Source organism: Lagopus leucura, unplaced genomic scaffold (assembly GCF_019238085.1).
Source record: "Lagopus leucura isolate 7727_CA_CO unplaced genomic scaffold, USGS_WTPT01 Super-Scaffold_100021, whole genome shotgun sequence".
Classification (NCBI taxonomy): domain Eukaryota; kingdom Metazoa; phylum Chordata; class Aves; order Galliformes; family Phasianidae; genus Lagopus; species Lagopus leucura.
This window is the reverse complement of record NW_024962274.1, coordinates 8451973-8456573: the sequence shown is the minus strand read 5'-3', so window position 1 is coordinate 8456573 and position 4601 is coordinate 8451973. Positions and strand designations below refer to the sequence as shown.

Below are 4601 nucleotides of genomic sequence, written 5' to 3'. Positions count from 1 at the left end.
GGATCAGCAAGGTCACAACAGTAAGATGTAAATGACTGATCACGAATCATATCAATCAAAGGTATTTTTTTCAGCTAACAATATAAAACTTCCTAACTTGTCTCCAGTGCTATGTTAGCTGCTTTGTTAATAACATTTATGTTATTAATATATACAGGTCTCCCTCAGGTCAGAAAGATAGTTGCCTACTTAGCTGAAATTCAATGAATTCAATTAAATGCTGCAGCCTTGGGCTACTGTTCTAAAATATTATTCATTCGGAGGCTTTCTTACAGCCTTGGAATTTTTCCTTAATAGCGTTCAACATCCTCAGGGTCCTTGTATGTGAGAAAGGAAGGTTTGGGGTCTGAAACAAGCTGTATTTTCAGATTCACCACCAGATGTGTTTGTTTTAGATAAGACCAAATACATCCAGATCTGACAGGGCAGAAAGGAGGATAATTACTGGCACCATAATGGAAAAGTCACATGTCCTGAGTTTGATCTTCAGCTAGAGGAAACAGAAAGTAGCCAGATATTAGTTGTCTTATGTACAGGTTCATCAGTGTATCTGGTCCTCTACTGTTAAGTGTATTTTGGATTATCTTTTGTTTCCATACCTGAAAAACTATGAAAGCAGGCCTGTATGGTTTTTTGCATCCGGTAAAGTAAATACTGATAGAAGTTTATCTGTATTGAATTTAAATGAATCTTTTGTAAGATTCATTATTATTATTTCTAGAAATGTTCCTTTCTTGTTATTTTCCTTCATGCAATCATGGATAAATCTTTACAAAAGAAAAGCACAGAAGCAATGAAAGATTTCCAAAATTGAAAAGATTCATGGTGGATCATCATTTGCTCAAATAAAAGACCAAAATGAACTTCATTGAGAAACCCTACAACTTTTGCAGTCAATAAAGAGAAGCATGAGAGAAACATGATACTTCAGAGCCTTGAATTCCTTCCATCCAAATTCATTACAAGCCATAGATTAGTGGTTGACCTAGATTTTCCATACACTGCATGTAATTGAGTGCTTTCCCTTAAAAACTTTAAACTTACAACAAAGATGATGCTTATGAATTAAGGCCTGAAGGCAAAGAACGTAAAATATGCTTAAATGCTAGCAACTTTTACTTTACAGATTGTGCAATGACTACAGAAGCTATAACTCCTTAGCTTTAGAAAAGCGCACATACTTGATTTTACCAGGACTTACCAGCATTCCATGTGATTTGGTGGAAGAAAAACAATGTGGTCTCCTGATAACCTAGAATTTAAATACTCCTATAGCTGTAGGTAAGCACTGTCAGCTTAACAAAGTACTTGGTGAAGCATAGGTTCTGATTGTAAAAGTGCAATTTCAGAATTTCACAAACTAGAAAGCCTAGAAAGCTAAGCTTAGAGACAGCAGAGATGGGGTAACAGAAAAGATGATAATTCCAGTATTTCCTTTGTTCTCATTACAAAATCAGGGTTCAAATAAAGTCACTACTCAGCCAAAGGAAAGGTAGTGTTGTCTATAAAGCTCATTATATTCATAAAATTTACAATGTCCTTAACCAGAAGGATTGCATTGTATTGCATTTTGAATGATTTTTTTCTGTGTTTAATGCAAAAAACTTATAACACTAATAAGATCCAAGCTAACAGCACAGCTGCTGTGTTTTAATAGCCAGGGTATAAATTCTCCAGATTGAAAAAATTAAGAGTTTTCCCTTCTTCAGTATATTCATTTTGTTATCATGGGTCAGATTCTTAGCTGATATAAGTAAGTTTTCCTTGCTGAATTCCACAGAATCATCATAATTTACAGTGAATGAAGATATGACTTACTGTTTCAACATAAGTGATTGCTAAATTTATAGGGATATAATTGTGATACTTTTTTTTTTTTTTTAAAAAAAAAAAGCTTTAAATTTCTCATTTATAATAGAAGTACAGGGTGTGGGGGGGAAAAAAAAAAAAAAAAAAAGGACCATGAAATGATTAGACAGCTTGTGTGACTAATAGGAATGCAGTCCCTAAAGGGAAAGAACATCTTACCAATGCAAGTGCACTCAATTAGAGTTTTAAATCAGAGTGTAATTACGTTTTTTAGAGGAGGGGGAAAACAAAAAGAAAAAAAAAAAGAAGAAAGGTTTCATCTTCTAGGTGGCCTTGTTTTAGCAAAAAGACAAATTTTGGAAGTGTTTTTACTAAGATGATGGTCTACATCCTTCATGAATTTGGATTGAATCCAGCCCCCAAAGGCTGGAAACAGTTCTATTAGCTTCCTTAAACCAGACTTTAAAAAAAAAAAAAAACACAAAACAGCACAAATGTAATAACAAAAATGAAGAGCCTGCACAGCAGAATAGTCCATGTGCTCACATTATAGAATCACAGAATCCATAGAGTTGGGAGGGACCTTTAAAGGTCATCTAGTCCAACGCCCCTGCAATGAAAAGGGATTCTTACTCAAATCTTAGTATTTGGAAAATGAAAGCATTGTTTATCCCAATTACATATGAAATATAATTACAGAATGGCTTAGATTTAAAGGGACTTCAAAGATCATGAAACATCCAGATTATTGCTTACAGGCAGCAGCACCAGTGAAGCAACAGAAAATCAAATGATAGGAAATCTCAGTGTGCGCAGATCTGAACGGCTGCTTCACATCTTCTCCGGTTTAATGCAAGCCATGTTGCATTTCTTGCATTTTGAGTCCTGCACAAATAATGAAGCTGTGGCTATTTCAGTGTCTTAGAGCTAGTATAATAAAATAATGTAGCTCACATTAGCTTAACCTAAATCCTGTAAAAATTAATTCCAGAGAAAAGCATACAGTGCCTGTCTGAAAACTATTTATTACCTTCTGCTGTGATTTTGTCAGTCTCCACAGGCTAAACATGGTTAGTACTTGGATGTAGGACCTTCTCCTTGATGCACTGGGCAGTGTTATGAGTAGTTCAGCAGGTGACTTACAGTGTAGCGATGTGGCAGTGTGCAGTTTGATGTTGGTATGGTTTTGTCTGAACTGAAAAATGAGAAAGAAGGAAAAAAATACAATAGTCCACTGAAAACATGACATTTTCTCCAGTATGTTTGATTTTGGGTGGGGGTTATTTAAAATTTTCAATGAATGCTTTTTATTTTTTCCTACCAAGATTTTAAGCATAGGATACAATCTCAAAATTCAAAGTGAAAGAAATCTATCTTCAGGATTTCTGAGAAAAAAGTTTTGAAGTTTCAGAGAAATGAATTAGAATGCAAAAATTGTTTAAATGACAGGGGCAGAAAGCAAATAAGTTATTAAACTACAGATCCGTTTGTCCAAATCCAACACAATAAATTAAAACAAAGAGAATTTCAGGCAAATGAGGGCAAGGAATAAATACTATGGTCCAGACTTGCCTTTATCTGCAATGGCTACAGGCTACATCTGAAAGAAGCTCTAGAGGAAGCTGAGCCATAATTTCAAATACACACAGGTGCTAAAAGGAACCACATAAGTTAACGTTGAGCTTATCTTCAAATATAGATACTCTCACATATTAAGGCATCTAAGATTTCCCCAAACTTTCAGGCTTTAGGGATTCAGTCTGCCTAGCATATGCTCAGCTGCCAACTAAGATTGATTCCCACCGAAGTTACCACTTTGGTGGTATATCAAATATCCTATCTTTTAAACCCTAAGCAGCTTGACAGCCTGCTTCAGCAATTATAAAGGAAATAGCACAGCAAAATGGTACCAGAGACATACCCACTACCTTAAACCAATACCCAACTTTTTAATAAGCTATAAGTTATCAAAAATGTTTACATAAGGATATAAACCTGATTTTTTTCTTCCAAGAACAGTACTCCAGTTGATCTGTAAGATCTCGTACAGCCTGTATCTCTTTCTTCTTCTGAAGCCTAATGGCAATCCATTCATAGGGGAAAGAGACTGAACCTCTTTAGTTAGTGCATCAGCCAGAGGAACTTGCGAGTAGTTTCTCTCCCACTGAAAAATGGAGAACAGAGGATAGAGACACCTCATCTCCTATTGCTTGTGATACATGCAGAAAAGCAAAGAGAACATCTTTGTGCAGAAACATAAAGCAAGCTCTAACTAGTCTAAGCTGAAGTGGTATTTAATTCCTTACCTTCAAATCATTAAAAATGTTAGCATATCTTTAAAGAAAGAGTAATCAGTGCAGACTTGTGGGGGGCACAATAGAAATGAGAAGTTGAAGTCAAAATAAAAGCTTCTTCAATTATATGTTTATCAGATTAAAATAAGAATCAAGGAGAATGTGGATCCCTGAACCCAAAGAGGAAATTGGCAGTATAATGGAGGCAGGATCTGCATGTAAATATGTTGTGATCTCTATTCAAAAGTATCACTTGGCATTTTTGTATTTGCATCTATTCTCTGCTAGCATACAGCTAGCAGCTAAGGCATGAAGGCATTTCTACCTTTCTTAGCTGTAAGTGCAGTGAAAATTGATTGACTGTATCCAATGTATTAGAGCAGATAACCAAGTAGATAATTGTATACATATCTAACAATCATTGGATTGGAAAGCTGTAAAAGTAAAAAAAGAGAAGGTAGAGGCATGGAGTGAAATGTGTTTTGGTGATTATCTGGG

The 4601-nt window shown here is 35.2% G+C and overlaps 1 long non-coding RNA gene across 1 annotated transcript; it reads right to left on the bottom strand.

Annotated features, from left to right (window-relative positions):
- Positions 1-2332: 2332 nt before the first annotated feature.
- On the bottom strand, positions 2333-3871 carry LOC122183839. The gene is made up of 3 exons (XR_006180380.1): positions 3805-3871; positions 2840-3004; positions 2333-2419 (listed from the first exon to the last, which is right to left on the bottom strand). It is a non-coding gene; the product is annotated as an uncharacterized LOC122183839 (long non-coding RNA).
- Between the last annotated feature and the right edge of the window lie 730 nt (positions 3872-4601).